At 57.9% G+C, this 19,518-nt stretch overlaps 1 protein-coding gene across 3 annotated transcripts in view; it reads right to left on the bottom strand.

The window, feature by feature from the left end:
- Window positions 1-14,383, bottom strand: part of Actl8 (actin like 8) — a 55,077-nt gene extending 40,694 nt beyond the window's left edge. For all 3 annotated transcript variants that reach the window (XM_010614197.1, XM_010614198.1, XM_010614199.1), the window contains exon 1: window positions 14,257-14,383. The gene's annotated coding sequence lies outside the window, so the exon portion shown is untranslated. The remainder of the gene's footprint in view (window positions 1-14,256) is intronic.
- Window positions 14,384-19,518: the final 5,135 nt, after the last annotated feature.

Here is a 19,518-nt window from a genome sequence, read left to right as displayed (position 1 = left end):
TGCGCGCTCTCTCTCTCTCCCCCCTTCTGCAGGGGTGGCATCCTCTGTTTCCATGGAAACCAGGCTAGGCTAAGCCTGCAGCAGGAAAGATTAAAGGCAGACTGGAGAAGGCAGAAGTGATCCAGCGGGAGAGGCAGGGCACACAGGTTCCTAATCTGTGATTAAAATTTGTCAGAGAAGCTCCCGCCCCATTATTAACTCTGAGTTTAGCTGCACTGTGTAAACCAGAGGCCTCATCGATAAATGCAAATCAATATATCTCGGAGGCAAACACTTGATCTTTATTTATATGCATATTAAATGTAGTCCTATCTCACCCAGCTGGAAGAGACCCAAATAACCCAGTCCAGGCCTGCTGCCCCATGGACCGCAAGCAAGTTTGGGCCCTGCAGCTGCTCTCATTGGCTCCGTGGTCTCCCCAACATTCTTAAATATGTTGCTAACTTTTCCATTTTAGAGCATAATTCAGATTTCTGCCTTCCCTGAGGCCTCGAGAGTAGGTGAGCCCTGGACCCCGCCACACCCACTGCACTGGATGGCAGGCTGAGGCCCGCGGTGGCCTGGACACTCCCACCTACACGGACACCGCGTCCAGGCCACAGCTCACCTCCCGATGCCCAGGAAGGAGGCGGCGCAGACCTGGAAGGCGCACCTGGAAGCCGGGTTAGTATCTGTCAGCTACAACATGTCCAAGGTGAAAATTAGATTTTTCTGCTGACTCCAATTTTGCCAGCTTTGTTCCAGCTCCTCGTGGAGAGGGAGGGAGGGAGGACAAGAGGCTCTGCAGGGACAAGAAGGAGAACGTGTCCTCAGACCCTCTCCATCCGCCACCACCCCGTCCATGCCCGGCCATGCCCAGGACCAAGAACATAGGAAAGGCCAAGGGACAGGACTCGGGACAACCAACCAGGACAGGCCAGCAGGTGCGACTTCACCGCCGAGGATTCCGACCTCAGAGGAAGGGACAGCGGAGGCCAGGTCTGCTTCCAGACCCTTCTCTGCTACTTGCGTGCTGTGTAACCATGGCCAAGACACGCAGCCCCTCTGAGCTCCCGTCCTTCACCTGTGCAAGAGCAGTACCTGAAGCACCGAGTGGCCAACAGCAACAGCGAAGCACTCAGGCCGGCATCAGACACACGGCAGGGGCTGCACACCCGGGCCTGTTTCCCGTCCACCGTGCTCTGCCCCGCCGCACGTCACCCTCCAGCCCACAGCCCCAGGTCAAACTGGCTCCTCGCTGCCACTGACCCACCCTGGGCCTCTGTCCTGCAGGAAGCCACGCTCGGCCCCTCCCGCTCTTCCTACCCAGGGTCCACAAGGCCAGCAACCTCCCTGCACGCCTCGGCTCCCGTGTTGGGGTGCCCTGTGCCTACCGTTCCATCTGGAGAGACTCTGGCCTCAGCACCATGCGCGTCCAGGCTGCACCCTGCACATCTCTGAGACGCTTTGGGGGGGCCCAAGAACTTGTAGCAAAGCGACTGTTTCCCTCTTATTTTTATGCCAGCAGCCCCAAGTTCCTTTCCTGGCATGATCGTCCCCCAAGCATAGTCCCAGCAAGATCGTGGGTCAGAAGGCCCCGAGCCCATCACCAGGTGGGCACGGGTACCAGGGCCAGGTGTCCTTTCTCCCAGGACGTGGACCTCCAAGCCTGCCAGACCCTTACAAGCTGGCTGGCACCGCCATCCTACGGGGTCCCCAGAGGGCCTTGAAGCCCTGAGCTAGCTGGACGCCATCCCCACCCCGCCTCCTCTGATCAGCTCCTTCTCTGCTGCAGGGGCAGGAGCCAGTCTGGGGGCCTGCACAGCGAGAGCCCTGGCCGATTCCGAATCCCCACATCTCAGCCATCCTCAGACACCTAGCGCCCTCGGGGTGGGGACACATGAGCACCCCTTCAGTGTAGCCAGAGAAGCTGGGCCTTCTGCCTCCAAGAAAAAGCCAGACTGCCTGGGCTTCACAACACTGCTTAATCCCTCCCCTCCTTGAGCAGCAGGAGTAGATCTGAGAAGCTGGGGGCAGGAGGAGGCTGCCTCTCATTTGAAATAAATAAATAGAGGTGTCGATGACATGTAATTGAACAGTTTACATACAAAGAGGTATTTTTGCAGATTCAAAAACACTGAGCACCTAAGTAGGATAAATGCAGTACGTGGATCTTCATTCAGTATCCAAAAAGCAAAGGCTTCTACCCCTTGACAGAGACGCACCGACAAGAGGGCCACAAAACAGCGGCACTGGGAGCTGTGGACACAGAAGAGACCACACTCTGGTCCCGGGGGTGCAGGGACAGCCTTGGCTGTGACCAGAGAAAGCACAGGAGTCGGCGGGGAGGAGAGGGAGCGGGAACGGGCGCCTGGAATCTCCGAGGGGCAGCACCCTCACGCCCGCGTCCACAGGGAAGTCGCCGCCCCAGCTCAGTGTGCCCTCAGCGGAAGTCAGACCACAGCACCCAGCACCGCCCGCTGTCACTGTTCCCGCCTCGCCTCTCACCACCCTCCCTGAAAGAGGGAACAAATGAACACCCCAGAGAGAAGCCACACCACACCCCAGGAATGCTGGCTTCGGGGCCAAGCCCCATGGACGGTCAAAGCCCGGCCTCTGGAGGGCGCCCGGGCTCCGGTTCTGGCTCTGCGCCCTCCTGCCCCCTGTCCCGGGGTTTGCAGGCCTCTCTAGGCCTCAGCCTCCCTCCACTGAGGCAGGGACGTTAACAGAGCCCACAGCAGGCAGCGAGCGGGCTCAATGTGCCAACGCCCAAGGCAATGAAGATGGCGCCTGGCGTCAGCGCCCGGGGGACAGAGCTCGCTGTCACTGCTGTTCTGCAACACGTCAGCCCCCTGCAGAAGCACCAGGGCATCCCTGTGATGGGCACTCAACAGAGGGCCACAGATGAAGTGACGGGGGACCCAGGCTCGTCAGGCAGCAGCAGTCCCAGCCGAAATCGACCGAGCTGTGCACACAACTTTGGAGGTGCAGGGGGTGAGCCCACGGGCACCTCCGTGAGTCACCATTCCACTCACAAAGCAGCTAGGACGTGGAAAGCCGAGTTCAGAGGTGACACCGCCAGCACACGCCGTGAAGCCCCTCTTCCCCCGGAGGTGGTGGCAGTGCTTTCAAAGCTGCAATTACAGGGGCTGGGGTGTCACCGCTCCTTACATCCCCGTCACAATATCGCGCGAGAGCCGAGGGTTACTCGGGAAATGACAGTCATTACCGCACACACCGAGGGCTGGCTGCCTGAACTGTGGCTGAGCTGAAACCTGGGGTGAGACTGAACTCCCAGGGAGCTGAGGGAGGCCTCCGGGGACCTCCGCCTCACGCTGGGCCCCAGGGCCGTGACACCAGTGGCTCACGGGCAAAGCAAACAGGAAAGCCTAATGGGTAAGCAGACATCATCCTGAGACCCTGCACTCCAGGGGCAGGGACAGATCGTGACCGCAGAGAGCTGATCATGTGCCCAAGGTCAACAACCTGCAACTGGGCCGCATCAGGGCTCAGGGCTCAGGGCTCAGGGCTCAGGGCTGACTTCTCTGGCGAGGGCGACCCTGAGCTGAGAGCCAAGACACAGCAAAAGGCCAGCCCTGCGAACTCAGCTCCTCTCTCGGGCCTCAGTTTCCCCATCTGTCAAGGGTGAAAACCCGCACCTATTTCACAGCGCTCCCGAGAGCATCTAACCGTGAATGTGTGAAAGCCCCCGCACCCCAGTGGGGACCGTTCCACAGCAGGGGCGCAGACAGAGGTGCTGGAGGTGGGAGTAGGATGGTCAGCATGCTGTACCCGAAGTTCAGGAAAGAGCAGCGCTCCTCGCCCAGGACACAGTGACAGGTGTCGCCTGCCACACCTGTAAATGGGGAAATCGGAGCATGTCAGTCCCCGGGGAGGCTGAGGACTGAGCGTACTCAGGCCCGGCACACATCACGTCTCTATCAAAACAAGGAGACTGACGGAGAGAGGCAGAGAGATGGCCGGGCCCGGGCAGTGAGCGGACTGGAGCACCATCCTCAGGACAGGGTGGTGGTCAGACCAGTCCCAAACCAGTGACCACGCGCTAGACTGGAGCAGAGCTCGGCGGCCCTGGTGTCCAGGCTCTGGTCAGCAACACAGCAGCGGAAGTCTCAGGAAAGTGGCTCTTCCTCAGGGATCCCGACTTCTGACCTGCGGCAGCCAGTCCCCACCCCAGGCGCAAGACGCTGAGTCCAGTGCCTTCTGGAGCTGTGGGTGGATAGGGAGAGGGAGAGGTGACTGGTTTATCAACACGTCGGTCTCCCCCAGGGAGCAGGAGGACGGGGCTAGAACGAGGGCCTCAAGACAAGTGGCACTTTTTAAAAGAAATGTTCTGCCGTGAAAACCCAGACTCTTGGGCCACCGTGGGCCTGAACACCAAGCAGGGCTGGCATTGTCAGCAGCACGTGGGGACATAAGGAGAAGGCTGGACATGCACTTTGGGATGGGGCCCTGGGGAGGGGACTCCCAGGCCACTGCGGCCCCAGTACACACTGCAAGGGCTGTAGTCTGCCCGTGTCACCACTATGATGCGCCCGACCCCGCAAAACAGCATCGGGAAGAACACCGGGCCAAAAGAAGGCCACTCCCGAGTATGAGGATGGATTCAGTACCAGCCCCTCGGCTGAACCCCAGATGCTCAGCTCTCGCTGCATGCCAACTACGAGGTGCGATGGAAAATACGGTCAATGTTCACATTTTTAAACATGTATGAGAGGAAAGGACACTGCCACGCGTTCCCCTGTAAGTCCCACCCCCCGGTTCTGAACGCACTCCTCCCTCCATCCTGGCCGTTTTCCGGAGCAGCCCTGGCAGCCCTCTCTCATGAGCGTCTTCTCTCATTATGCTGTCCCGGCCACCTCAGGGTCCCGAACAGATTTAAAACATTTGCTTTTCGTGGTCGTTTTGGCTTTGGGGGAACGGCCAGAAGCCACACAGTACCAGACCACGCAAACAAGGTGGATGAGACCCAGCGTGCCGTTTTGCGAGGCTGCCGTTTCTGCGGGATGGTGCCCAGCAGCAGCGTCTACCGACACCCACGAAACAGCTCTTCAGGAGCTGCTTCAGAGGTGGCGACAGCAGTGGGCCGAGTGCGTCCGAAGTGAGGGCTGCAGTTGGAGGGGCCCTGATGGTAACGTGCTTTTCGCCGTCGATTTAATTCAAACATCCACCGTGTATTGTGATCATATCACGTAGGTACTAGTGGGGCCAGACGGGCTCTCGGCCTGAGCAATGCTGACCCCGGGTCACTCTCTGCAGCGGGGACCGTCCTGTGTGCTGCAGGACGCTGAGGGACACCCCTGGTCTCTTCGGTCCAGATGACTACAGCACCCACCCCACCCCATCCCCGAACCATCACCAGCACTGTCAAATGTCCTCTAGGGACACAACTGCTCCTGGCTGAAGACGACTGGGCCAGAAAGACAAAAGGAAAGAGCAAGTCCTGGTCACGCTGCCCCCAGCTTCCTCTTGGCCCTGGCACCAGGCCTGCGGGACTTGGTGCTTCTGCCCCGAGGCTCACTGTGCCCACCCGTCTCGGACCCTCGGCGACATCGAGGCTCAATCACTGCAGCCTCGGGGTCCCTGGGCTTCCGGCCCACCCTCCTCACCCTGCCCCGCGTGTCTGTGTTTAGAGACCCACTCGGCACCGCCTCCTCGGCTGCTCCCCGGCCCTTGGGGGTCCCATGACCCCAGGGCTGGCTCCATCACAGCACTGGTATAAGCAGTCTGTGGGCGGGACCAGGTACTGGTCACCTGCTGGCCCAGACACGCAACAAACGGTGACCTACCCGAGGAGCCTACTTCTTTTCTTTGGCCAACAAAGGAAATTCAGGGTCAAAGTTAATGCTGTTAAACTACAAAGCCCATGGGGATGGAAGACCCAGCGTCTCGGGGAAAGACATGGGACCCTCAGGACGGAGGATCACTTGGTGATACCCAAGGCCACCCTGCGGGCCGGGACCTGGGGCACAGCTGCGCTCCAAGACCGGGGCGGCCAGAGGGTTCTGCTCAGGTGATCCCAGTGCTTCGGAAAGCTCAGACGGGAGGGTCACAAGTCCCATCCCCATCGGCAACTCAGCAAGACATTTCAAACTAAAAAATATCTTGCAGATGTACCTTAGTGCAAAGGTCCTAGGTCCACAACCTAGCACCACAGTAAACAGATGGATGACTGTCACGACAGAAAACCCTAGATGAACACTTTAACCTGGTCAGGCCATCATCCCCATTTAGAAAATGGGGAACTGAAGCTCAGACTGACCAGGTCATGAGCCCCGGCCCAAGAGTTCTGGGAACTCACTACGGAGGGGACCTCAGGCTCCTAAGGCACGAGAAGGAGGAGCCGAGCCAGCCCATTCCACCAACCCCAACACCATCACGTCAGACTCAGGGTGGAGGCCCTGGGGGCCCGGGGCGAGGGCAGGGTCCTCCATCCTGTGGCTGCAGTGAGGAAGCGTGGGGGTGACGTCAGGCACCGAGAAAGCACAGAGCCGCTGCCAGGTCAGGGGGTCCTGATGTCCCTGGGGCCAGGCAGGGGGATCAGGGGCCAGCTCCGGCTGAGCTTGGGACGGCAGGTGCGAATGCGACTGGGGGGCTCCTGAAGGCCACGTCCACTGCTCCCACCCCACACACGGTGTGACACTTTCCTGCAGAGAAGTCACAGAGGCCACTACGAGACTTCCCTCCGGTTCCGGTCAGTCTGCAGGTCTAATCTGTCTCCCTGCCGCCCCAGGCTCCAGCTGGCACCGGGCGCCCTCCAAGCGCACTAGCAACAACTTAGAGTTGCATCATTTGTGCTGACAGGAAGTCCAAGCTTGAGGCCTGAGGCCTCCCACACCTGCACCCTCTCTCCCCACCCCTAAGCCCACTCCTCACACATAAAACAAGAGCAACGAGTCAGCGTCGCCGTCTTGAAGGGGGAGGGGGAGGGGGAAGGGGATGGACAGGGAGCACCGGCCTGGACCAGGGCTGGGCCTCAGGCCAAAGCCCCTCGCACTGCCACTCCAGAGGCCAGGCAGGAGCGAAGCCAGCGCCGCAGACCCCTGTCCCAGCAGCCCCCACCGTTCTACAGCCCCGGTGTCTACAGACCCGAAGGGACAGGTCCTCCCGGGTGCCTACCATCAGGCTCTTCGTCCCCTCCAGGGGAGGGGCTCACCCAGATCTGGGGCGCCCCCTCCCCAAAGGCCTCCACACATACGGGCACGGCCTCCTCCTACACAGTGAGGTGGCACCGCACCCTCGCCTGGCCCCTACTCTGAGCCTGGCCCTAAAGGGTCCTGCTCTGGCCAGGGCCCCCTCTCCCTCTTCCTTATTTCACTGTTCCCAGACCTGCAAAGCAGCCTCGTGATCCCCACTGACATGGGGAAACTGAGTTCCCAGGGGTCCAGCAGCCAGCGGCAGAGCTGGGAGCCCGAGGGCTCAAATCGGGTCCAAGAGACACGAAGGCAGAAGGCCAGGTCAGTGCCTCCTACCACACGCACTGACCTCAGCCTCGGCCAGTGCCCTGGGCTCTGCAGTCAGGGGCAGAGACCTCAGGCACGGCGCCTGATCACCCCGGAGCCACTGGACAGGAGGAAGGAGCCAGGATGAGAGTTTCCCACCAGGAGCCAGCAGGGCCGGACAGCCTGGACTCACGGCCCCTGACACAGCGGCAGCTCTCAAAGGACCGGTCATGAGGCCAGCGGGGCCAAGGAGCCTATGTGCTTCCCCCAAGTGCAGCCCTGCTCTCAGCAGCGAGGAGGGTAAAGTAAAGGGGCGGACTGTGGAAGCCATGTCCCCCAGAAGGCCGAGCACCCGAGAGCCAGGCACCACCCACGGCAGCACCGGGAAAGTCGTGTAGCAAGAGCTGTGTGGCTGGGTGCGGGGCACACATCCAGGATCCCAGCCACTTGGGGGGCTGAAGCAAGAGTGGAGGCCAGCCTGGGCAACTTAGCAAGACCCTACCTCAAAATGTTTTTAAAAGGTCTGGGTTGGAGCTCTGGTAAAGCATGCGCCCAACGTGTGTGAGGCCCTGGATTCCATCTCCCATCAGCACAAAAGCAACTAAATAAAGCCGACCAAGGCTGGGCCGTATTCCTAAAAGCCTCCTTCAGGGATGGGCTGGGCTGTCCCATTCTGAGGATGAGCTCTAGAGACCCAGGAGGTGACATGGGTGGGCCGGGCAGAGGCCAGGACTAGGCTCAGGCCTCAGGAACAGGGAGGGAAGCAAAAGACCCAGACACCCACGCTCCCTGCCTGCAGCCCACGAGGCGCACATCCCACTGCCCCTTCCCTCTTCCTGCTCGCAGCCGAGCCCCACCCCCATCATCCCAGCCACTTCCTGGGCACAGATGTCCACGGGGACCGCACCCCCATAAGGACACGTGCAACCTTATTTAAAAGTCACTGCTGTGCGTAATTGGAGGCTTTTACCCCTCGGATCCATCCTTCTCTTCTGATCGGTTTTATGGCCATAATAACTCTCGGAAATTCCTCAACAGATGGGGATTTTATTTGACTAATCACGGCGGCTTGACTTGGCGGGGTGCGGCAGCTAGGGGCTTGGACCGGCAGGGTGCCCGCCAAGGAGACTGTGAGGGACCAGGCAAAAAGCCAGGACCACCGCAAAGGCCCACTCCGCAGATGGAAGCCGCGGGAGCAACAGGAAGTGCCAAGCGCTGAGAGCAGTGGAAGCCGTGCCCTGCTTTCCGGGTCCAGAGGCGGTCTGGGCACGACACTGGCATCCCTGCCAGTCCCCCGGGGTCTAAGTGCGCAGACTCTGCTGGCGAGTGACGGGGCGGGCCCGGGCTTCGGTGCCTGGTAACCACCATGCTGGCTGGCATCCGCTGCCACCCTCTTCATGCCAGCCCTGTGCCAAGGGTGCCACAGGCACCATCCCAAGCAGTCCTGCCGGTACCAGCGGGTCCTCGCCAAACTTCCCCTCCCATGGACTGGGGTGTGGGAGGAGCCCAGCATTGCTGGGCCGAGCTGCCCCCGACCTGGGGAACAGGAAGGGGCGTCTCCCCTCCCAGTGCACAAGGCTGGCGCCCTCTCACTTCCCATCCGATCCACCCCCGAGGTGAAAGCAGCCCCCTCAGGGCCACTCTGAAACCTCACCGCCAGGCGCGCTCCCATCAGCCCGGCCTCCAGAGGGCGCCATCATGGGCCTCAATCCAAGAGCCCGCAGGGCAGGCGGCCCGAACAGCCCCAAGTGGAAGCAGCAGAGTAAAAACCGAGATGCAAGCTGAGACCTGTGCCCGCCCTGCGCCCCTTCCAGAGGGGAGCCCACCCAGGGACGTGGAAAGGGGGGTGCAGCACACAGACCCAGCCAGCCTGCAGCCTGTGCAATGTTCACGCCCAGTTTAGAACAAAAATATTTTTAGCTAGGTGCAGTGACTCATACCTATTATCCCAGCGCTCTGGGAGGCTGAGACAGGAGGATTCCAAATTCAAGCCCACCCTGGACAACTTTGTGAGACCCTGTCTCAAATTTTTTAAAAAGGGCTAGAACCAGGCACGGTGCCACATGCCTGTTAATCAACATCCGAGAGGCTGAGGCAGGAGAGCTGCAAGTTCCAGCCCAGCCAGGGCAATTGAGCAACTCAGTGAGACCCTGTGTCACTATACGAAGAAGGGGGAGGGAGGAGGGACAGAATGGGAAGGGTTATACAGAGTGCCAAGATGTGACACGTGTGTGCAACAATTCCCACCATGAATATATTTATTGTGTATTGCAAAATACACTGACAAAAAGGAGAAAAAAACAGAAAAAGTAAATGCCATCTCTGTTCCCAACATTTTAAATTCTAAATTTTTTTCTTAAAAATTAAGAACTGAGGCTGTAGCTCTGTGCAAAGGCCCTGGGTTCAATCCCTAGCCCTGCAAGGAAAAAAAAAAAAGAGTACGGTGTCTTTGTTATTTATATAACTGACTACTGTGCCCGCGGCCTGAGACAGGCCTCTCCAAGGCTGGCTACCAGTATCCTAGGAGCCTGAATCTGAGGCAACGGGGTGCTCAGACGGCCCCCACCAGTGGCTGACACCAGCCCTAAAGAAGAGCCCCCAGGACCCCCCTACCCAGGCTGGCAGAGAGCCCAGGGAGGGGGGCCCCCAGGGCAGTGTCCCCCACACCCCAGGCGCTGCCAATCAGACCAGCAAGGGGGAGTGGCTCCAACTCTCCGCAGGGTAAGGGGGTGTGCAACACAGGGATCCTTACTGGAAATCTGCCAGCGAGATCCCTCGCGGCTGCCCCCGGGAGGGTTCCACTGCCAAACTGCCAGTGCGCGCCCCGCACCCCGTGACCTGCGAGCAGCGCCCTCTAGTGGCCAATCCAGCCTGACGCTGGCTGGGGAGAAATCTAAAGGGCCCAGCTCCTTTTTCCCAAAGCAGCCAAGAAGGAAGGAGTGGCTGCAGCTTAAGGACAGCCTTGGATAATAACCCTCAGCCTCTACCACTTTGACTGCTCAGCTTCCCTGCGGACCGTCCTGCACAACTCCTGCACAGAAACACAGCTCCACGCGTCTACCTAACACGCAGCTACCCTTCTCACCAGAAAACTCTCACCCTCGTGTGAAACAGGGACACAAACCCAGAAGTCACCACCAACCGTACTGCTTATGCTTCGGACTCAAAGTCACAATGCCGTGAGATGTGCCGTTGCTCGGCTGTGACGTGGAGTTTCAAAGATTTGCAATCCTGGCACTCTGGGAGGCTGGGGCAAGAGGGCAACAAGGTCAAGCCCAGCCTGGGCAACCTACCACAGTGGCTTAGCCAGACCTTGTCCCAAAATAAAAATAAAAAGGGGTGGGGGTGTAGCTCAGTGCCAAGGGCCTGCGTTCAATCCCCGGTACTGCGGGGGGCACTACTCTAGGAAAAAAATCATGTCCCTACCCGTCTACCGCCTCTCTTCCTCCTCACTTTCCCCCAACACTGGAGCGTCACTGGTATTTACACCGCATTCACGGAGTATTAGCTATAAATAGTAATCTAGGCAGGACTTAATGTATTCCAAGAGATTGTGTGCAGGTCACACACACACACACACACACACACACACACACTGTCTATGAGGGGCTTGGGCATCCGAGGATGTTGGCATCCACTCGAGGCCCGGGCACCCACACCCACGGGCACCCAGGAGTGACTGTCCCTCCGGCCACCGCTGACGATCCCCAGGGATCCGCACTCTGCTGGTCTGCGCACTCTTGCTGCCCTCTCCGGCAAATGCGCCTGCCCCGCTCTTCTCGGGGTCCCGTCTCTATGGAGACAGGGGGCCCCATGCCGGTGGAGGTGACCTCTACCGCCACAAGGCGTTTGCAGGTGAAGCTTCTCCCACACCGGTGGCTTGCTCAGTGTCTGTCTCCGCTCCCTCAAGTGGCGCCCTGCAGGTGTGGGGGAGAAGAGACCGCGCACGACACACGCCGTCCAAATCCCCGTCTCCCCGGCCTTGGATTCTCTCTTCACGTCAAGTCCAGCTGTTGGCCACGGTCACATCCCGGTTTAATCAGCAAACCAAGTCAGCTGTTCCAGCCACAACCGGCTGCAGGTGCTCATGATAATCAAGCCCGTGCCCTCTGGTGGGGGCGCCCTTGTCAGTGAATTCAGCAGTCTGGTGCTGTACTCGGCCCTCCTCGATCTGAGACCCTTAGAAAACCCCACACATACACACATCACCCAGTGTCTGGCTGATGAGCGTCTGCAGAATTCCTCACGGCTCCATCCCAGGTCCTGGTGTGCACCTGTCACTGTGGATGTGCTCAGACCCCAGCGAGGACAAGTGACCCTGTGGAAGTGAGGGGCCCCGGTCATCCTGCGAGGCGCACATCCAGCTGAGACACTCACAGGCTTGTTTGGGGCCTTTCACTGAGCTCCAGCCCCAACCCTTTTTTTTTATAGTTTTTTTTTTATTATTTTGAGACAGGGTCTTGATAAGTTGCTCAGTCTGGACTCAAAGTTGCTGTTCTCCTGCCTCAGCCTCCCAGAGTGCTGGGATTACAGACACAGACCACCACTCCTGGCTTGATCGCAGGTTTTACAAGAGGAATGAAGCCTCTTCAAGCCCTAGAGGTCAAGGTCCCTCCACTGAGAAGGGATGTTCAGGGCAACACGGGGTTTCAGACCGCCAGTTTTATCTGAATCCAACAGACGTCCCCGCTCCACAGGCCAGGACCCTGTTCTGTCCCTTTCAATGCCCTACTTTTCACACAGGAAACTTGTCAAGATAAGAGTCTGATTGTCCTTGTAATTTAGCAACCAGCACAATTAAAGTCCGTGCTTGATTTTCAGCAATACCAGCCCTGTGGCTGCGAGATAGGAGAGATTCTGTGAGGCCCATGCTGGGAGCCCCAGGTTCTCTCATCACGGCTTGAGGAAGAGGTAAGGGACTCACTCGGGCTTGTCGCTTGCTCTCCAGAAGTGCTCCAGAGCCCTCTGAAGATCCCACCCACCCCCCACTGCCCAGTCCTTACCATCAACATTACACAACCACGTGCAGCCTGATCGGCCACGGGGGGCAGAGGAACTTGTAAGGTCACTGCCTACCTCCGGGTATTGGCACCCAAAGCCAAGCCCAAGTCACCAGGAAACCTGTCACCGCCTGCCACCTGCGGGTCCGACCCCTGGCATTACACCTGACACCAATTCTGTATCATGTGGGGCCCGTCAAGACAAGGAACCCACACAGCCATTTCAACGGGTTGGTTTCGTAGGACAGCTTAGCAACCTAGAGTAGGCGACTGAGTTCACAAGGCATTAACTAGCAAGGAATACAGCGGACACCAATTAGCAGTAAGAGCAACCCCTCAGAGGCACGGCAGAGACCCCCGAGGAAGACCCTCGCCAGGGCTGCCACGGAGCCTGAGACCCCCCCAGGCAGGGCTTGGTGGGTGCTGGAGGAACTCCCCCAGATCACAGACAGCGCCCCCGGAGAAAAGGGTCCTGGAGGGCTTTGGTAGGCTCCAACCCCCCCAGTGAAACAGTCTCCAAGGAGGAAGGAAGCCCCAGGCCTGAGGCAGAGCTCCCTAGAAAAAGCCTCCACTCCAGGGCCAAGACAGAATTCCAAAAAGAGCCCCAAAGTCTGAGGCAGAGGAAGAAGAGACAACCCCTTTCTCAGCCTGAGGGGAAGCCCCGAAGAAGTCACAGACGGGGGCTGAGACCAAGCCCGCACTCGGAGCTGACCGACACCCAACGGGGACGCCCCACGTGGGCTGTTTGATGTCCCCCAAGAAGGGGTCCTCGCCCTACGACTAAAACACAAACCCCTAGCTCAAGGCAGGACGCCCCACAGTAGGACCCCTCGGGAGAGTCCTCTCCCCAAGGCAGAGCCGATGAGGACCGGAGCTCCCAGAAGTGCACCCCACACCTTTGGGGCCTGCTGGGGTGGGGGCCCAGGGCTCCGCGCCCGGCATGAAAAGCAAGCGAAATGTCTGAGTCGCCCTCTCGCGGCCAGGCCAGCTGGGGAGAGATTTAAAGGGCCCGGCTCCTTTTTCACCCAGCAGGCAAGAAGGGCGGACGGCCCTAAACGCAGAAGAGAGCATCGGTGACTCTCACCAGTGACCGGTCAGACGAGGTGGATCCGTCTTATGGAGATGATGCCGAGGGAAAGACGCCAGATACAAATGGCGCCACCTGCAACGTCCCCTCTAAATGAAAGTCCAAGAACAGGAAAAGCGGTCGGCCTTGGCAAAAGTCAGAATGAGGCACCTAGGGCACAGGGGGCACTGTACCAGAAGGGGTCCAGGGCAATATTCGGGGCAGTGAAAATAGTCTTGCCGGGCGTGGTGGCGCACGCCTGTAATCCCAGCACTCTGGAGGCTGAGGCAGGAGGACTGCTGTGAGTTCGAGACCAGCCTGGGCTACATAGTGAGTTCTGGGCCAGTCTCATCATGAGACCCTGTCTCAAGAAAAGAAAAGAGTCTCTGTTTTGACTGGGGTGGTGACAAGCCAGAGGAGAACCCCTGACTCGCTCTCTTGCGCGGGCTGGAGGGGCCCTGGTTTGTCCAACAGCTCTCGAGCCCTCTCCCCCGTGGAGTGAGACATCTTGCCTGGTGTCCACCCTCGTTATTTAGCACCCCCCTTCTCCAGGCCATTAGGCCAGAAGTACTGCTCTGCTGTCGGCTTGGTGCCCCTTCCCCCAAAATCCAACCCTCCCGAATCCCCTCCCTCAGCCCCTCCTGCCATTCTGATGCTGCTGCTGCCTCTTTGAGAAGAACGTGGCTAAGATCGAGGAGGGAGTGATTCGGGCCCATTATTAACATCGGCGACCACTTTAAACCTCAATTACCTGGGTTGAATTAGCTCCCTGGTTTGGGCCTGCCTTTTTTCATGGACTCGGGACAGCTGCCAATCAAACAGCTTCTCAAGGACTCGCCGTCATGACGCCACGGCAAGATGGGTGAGGCTGTACTAGTCGCAGACCGCCAACACGCACACAGTTTGGACCAATCACAGGCCTGTACTTGGACCAATGAGCAGGCCTGAATTAGAACCAATCACAGTCCTGCATTTAGACCAATCCTAGCCTTGCAGCTGCTATATAAATACCACTCCTCTTCTTCGGTTAGTCTAGGTGAGCTTTCTCAAGTGTGCTCTCTACCCGGCAGCCCATCTCGCTTCTCTCCTGTCTCCCACACCCTCCTGTACATAGGGCCTATGAGAAACTGGCTCCGGTGGCTCTGATGGCCCCGTAAATCTGCTCCTGATCGATTTATCAGGGGGTGAGGGCTTGGGAAGTCCTGCAAATCCAGGACTAGTGTGGACAAAGCAACAGTTTCAAAAGAAAACACAGTAAACATTAGGGGGTTGTTATCCCTGAAGAGATCCGGAGACCAGCGCCCAGCAGTCTCGCATCGGCCTCGACACAAGCCAGCGTCTCACAGTGGCAGCTAGCAGAGGCAGAAGGCAGCAGCTGGCCGCGTCAGCCAGGAGCTTCCAGCCCGACCTGGAGTCATCCAGCGGCATCGGAGTCACTAGCCGAGCTGCACTTTGCCATTTCATGATTTCTATCTGAATGAAGCAAAATTACTCAACCGTAGTCGACAGGGGTGTGTCCAGGTTTACACATTTGTGAAAATCCGTGAGAATAAATCCTTACGATCGCATGTTCCATTGTAGATAAATTTCACGTCAGTATTTCAAAACAGCCCCCCTCATGTTTTGGGGTTTATTTGAGGGAGGCTTCTGGGGATAAACTCAGTCTCAACTTCACCTGAGCTATATCCCAGCCCTTTTCTTATTTTTTATTTTGAGTAAGGGGGTCTCCTGAATTGCTGTTACCCAGGCTGGGATTTAAACCTGGGATCCTCTAGCTTTAGCCTCCCAGAGTGCCTGGATTCCAGGCATACAGGCCACACCCAGCTCAATTTTTAAAATTGCATATCTAATCACTGTGCACTACCTGTACACAGTAGACAAATAGATATTTTGAGTAAACAAAAGCACATATGAATCACTTGCTCTTTTTGCTTTTTTTTTTTTTTTCTTTTTTTTGTACCAGGGCTCAAACTTAGATCTTTGCACTTGTAAGGCAGGTGGTGGAACCACTGAGCTAAATCCCCGATGCTTTTTGCTTTTCTTACATCAAATTTTGGACAGATCTCCCTTATCCTGGGACAGTGGCCACTAAGACACAGTTGTCATTGCCTGGGCAAGACCAAACCTGGAAGAAACCATCAGGACCACTGTCACTTTTGTGCCTTAGTATTCAACCTTTCCTTCCATAAGAATTAAGTAGAAATACACTGGGCTAGGGAAGTTTTGCACCACACTTAATCGGCAGCTCTTTTCCAGCAGTACAGAAATTAACAGCTTCGTAGACCTGGTGGAATGTGGTGTCACAAGTCCATATCCCCACTGTGGACCCCACTGGACCCCTGGCTCTTCCTCCTGCCTCTTCATTCCAGTTCGGCATCTGCACTTGTGCAGTGGGACTTTGCACTGCTGGTGATCCTAGCAATTCCCCTCTCACCCCATGCGTGGGGCTTGGCTGTTTGACCTGCCTTAGGACCTGTGCCACAGGATGCCAGTTCCGAGATGGGCCCTTAGGCAACATCGCATGCTTCTGCCCAGCCGTGAAAGGGCCCTGGCTAGAAACTGGGCAAGGAGCTGAAACGAGTGAGGCCCATGTTGAAGAGCCAACCTGCCACCAAAAGCAGAGGGATAATTGCTTGCAGTTGTAAGCATCTGAGATTTGGGAGTTGTGTGTTTATGTGGCATTAAGATAGTGGCCATGTCAGCTTTCCTTGGCTGTGACAAAACGCCTGTGGTAATTAACTTATAAGGAGGAAAGGTTTATTCTGACTCACGGTTCCAGAGGCTCCAGTCCATGGTCACTTGGCTCCATTGTTTCTGGGCAGGGGGTGGGTGGTGAGTGAAGCCACTCATCTCCTGGTGACTGGGAAACAAACGAGCAAGAGGAGGGAGCCAGGGTGTCGCTGTCCCAACCAGGAGCCGCCCCTGGTGAGCTCGCCTCCCGTGAAGCCCTCCTAAGCCTCCACCGCCTCCCATCACACTCAAGACCGGCGACCAAGCCTCCAGCGCATCACCCTTGGGTTCACCCAAGACGCAAAGCTCCGCGGTGGTGACAGCGACACACTCACTGTTCCCACCCACATCCGTGTCCCCAGCCTGGACATAGCTGCTGCACAGGGCCCCAGGAGACCAATAGGAAGGGTGGTCCTTGGAGGGACACGCTGGGCTTAAATCTCAGCTCCTCCGCTTAAAAGCCAGACGAAGCTGGATGTGGTATAGACCCGGCACTCTGGGAGACCGAGGCAGTGGGGTCGCAAGTTGGAGCCCAGACTGAGTGACTCAGCAAGACTCTGTCTCAGAAGAAAAATGTTTTTAAAGGACTGGGGATGTAGCTCGGAGTAAAGGCTCAGTTCAGTCCCCCCAGCACTGAGGAAAAAAAAAAGCCAAACAACCTTGGGCGAGTGATCTAGACCTTTATCTCCACCTCCTGTAAAATTAAGGCCCCACCCGTGGCACCGGTGTGATGTGGTGGAAAGCCAGGCCTCGCTCTTTCCCTTACGCTAACAGCCCAGAAGATGCATGTGATCCCCTTTCAAGGCAGGTGTCTGTGCTGGACCCCAGGACTGAGGCCCCTGGGACCCACTTTGGCACCTCAGACCTCGCCAGAAAACTCAGCCTGACGCTCCTGGGTAGGCTCTGGTGGGAGGAGTCTGACAGGAGCCAGGAGGGACAGCTGTCAAGGGACCACACCAGCTCTGTTTCCAACCTGCCCGACATCCCAGAGGCTGGGTGGGTGCCCTGCTCCAACTTTGCAGACTGCTCAGCTAGAATTTCCCACCCCACTTATTCCCTGTGTGAAGACCCTATCAGGAAAGACCAGGGAGGACGGTGCTGCCCATCTGGTCCAGGCAGGGGGCAGGAGTGAAGATCCGCCAGCCAGGGGATCCACTGCAAGAGGCTTCTGCCTAGTGATCCCCACCCCACACACCACACGCCGAGCCCAGAACAGAGAGCGCAGCAGGACACAGGAATTCCAGCCCTGCCTCTGCAACAGCCCGCTGTGCGACCTGGGTAGGTCCCCTGACCTCTCTGTGCCTCCATTTCCTGGCTTCTGTGAGGAGTGATAGCTAGGGTGCCTCCACGGTTTGGGTCACAGACTGACCTGAGGACCCGGTGGAAGCCAGGGACAGCCTCCTGAGAATAGGCAGTAGCCTCAGCAGCCCGGGACTTGGAGCCGACAACCCCAAAAGTGCCACCTGGCAAAGCTCCAGGTGTCCGCCAAGGTCACGAAGTCCCAGGGGGTACAAAAGTTTAGAACCGGTTCTGGGAGCTCATCACACCTTGGCCCTGTGTCCTCGGGGATCACGGACAGGAAGATGTGCTGTCGTCCTCTCGTGATATTTCCTGTTCTGTGCTCACCTGAACTCAGTCCGCATGGCAGGCCTGTAAGAGGCCCAGAGACCTCTCTGTGTGCTGTGGGCCCTTAAAGCAAACCCTCAACCCCCGGGGCCTGCACAGGTTGGGAATCCAGAGTGGCGCAGGCCTCCCACAGTTGGCAGCTGCCAGCCGGCCAGGGCTTGACTAGGACTGGAGAATCTTGCGGCCACATGGTGACAGCAGACGCATTTCCTCTCTGGCTGTTCTCACGGGGGCCTCCTGCAGGCTTCTACGGGGTTTCGGGATGTGGCGGGCGCCTTCTTCCAGCAGCAGCAGCCAGAGAGACAGAGAACTCGACAGAAGCAATTGTGTCTTTTGCAACCCAGCCCTCTGCCTTCAGAAGTGACCGCCCTCAGTCCTGCCCTAGGCTGGGACTACGTGGAAGGAGCGTGGCCGAGGGCGTGGCTACGAGGAGAGGACAGTCACTGGGGTCCACCTGGGAGCCCCTTCTACAGAGGGAGGGACAGAGACGCTGAGAGATGGAGGGACTCCCAAGGCCTAGCAAGGGATGGAGGAGATTTGAAAGCCAGACCGGCTGGCTCTCCATCTACGCTAGTGTACGTCCTCTTCCCCGTCTGGCCTCAGACTCCCACAACAAGAGAGGGAAGAAGCAGACTGCACAATCTTTAAGGAATGGAAGAGTCAGGAGTCCCGCGTACTTTCACTGAGCAGCCTAGGGCCCTGGTTGATGGCTCCACCTCTGTGATCAACCAGCCGGACCGAGTCTCAAACTGTCTCTAGGTCCCTGTTACCTCTTCTACGGAACAGGAGGAAGAGAGGACAAGACCCGCTGATGAAGGAAGATGGCAATAAAGATGAAATGAAATGATCATGCTGGATGAGTCAGGTTTCCCATCGATACTGGATATCCACAACCTAAAGGAGAGGTTTTTTTTTGGTTTAGGGTTTGGAGGGGTTCAGTCCGTGGTCAGCTGGTTCCAAGGAAGAAACAGCATGGTGGGAAGGCCGGAGGAGGAGGAGCGCTGCTCCCTTCTGGGTACTCAGGAAGCAGAGCCGGAAGGGAGGAGCTGGAAGGGGACACAGACTCTCCAGAGGCGCACCCAGTGTCACACCTTTCCTGCAAGGCCCCACGTCTAACAGCACGTGAACTTATCCATGGATCCATCCACTGGTGAGTATACAACTGCCACGATCCAGTAACCTTCCTAAAGACTTCTGAGCGCAGGAGACTTTGGGGCAGCTTTCTAGATCTAAAGCGTGACGGCTACGGATGGTGCTAACGGCAAGAGACACACACTTTGGGAACTTCCTGTGACTCCATTGTATTTCATCACCGCAATCTTTGCTTTCGATGGGTGGCACACGGAGCGGCCTCGGGCATCACTTTAGAACACACTAGAGCTGCAGCCAACGCCACGCCCCACCCTACGGCCCGCCAGGTGATTGTAAGTGCACAGGTGGCTCGGGACCACCGGAAGGAGAAGCCCCAACCTGTCCCCACTCTACAGGAGAGAAAACTGAGCCAGAAGGAGGTTTCCAGGCAACGAGGGGCAGAGCCAGAAGAAGTGTGCACGACCCCCAGTTCCCCGCCATGCTGCCCGCTGGGGCTGGAGCCTCTGCTTGCCCAAGGAGGGGAGTGGATGCAGCCCGTGAGGATGACAGAGGCCCGTTGACCTCC

The sequence above is a fragment of the Fukomys damarensis genome, unplaced genomic scaffold, assembly GCF_012274545.1.
Source record: "Fukomys damarensis isolate Sample0158 unplaced genomic scaffold, DMR_v1.0_HiC HiC_scaffold_23, whole genome shotgun sequence".
Taxonomy (NCBI): domain Eukaryota; kingdom Metazoa; phylum Chordata; class Mammalia; order Rodentia; family Bathyergidae; genus Fukomys; species Fukomys damarensis.
This window is presented reverse-complemented; position numbering and strand designations above follow the sequence as displayed.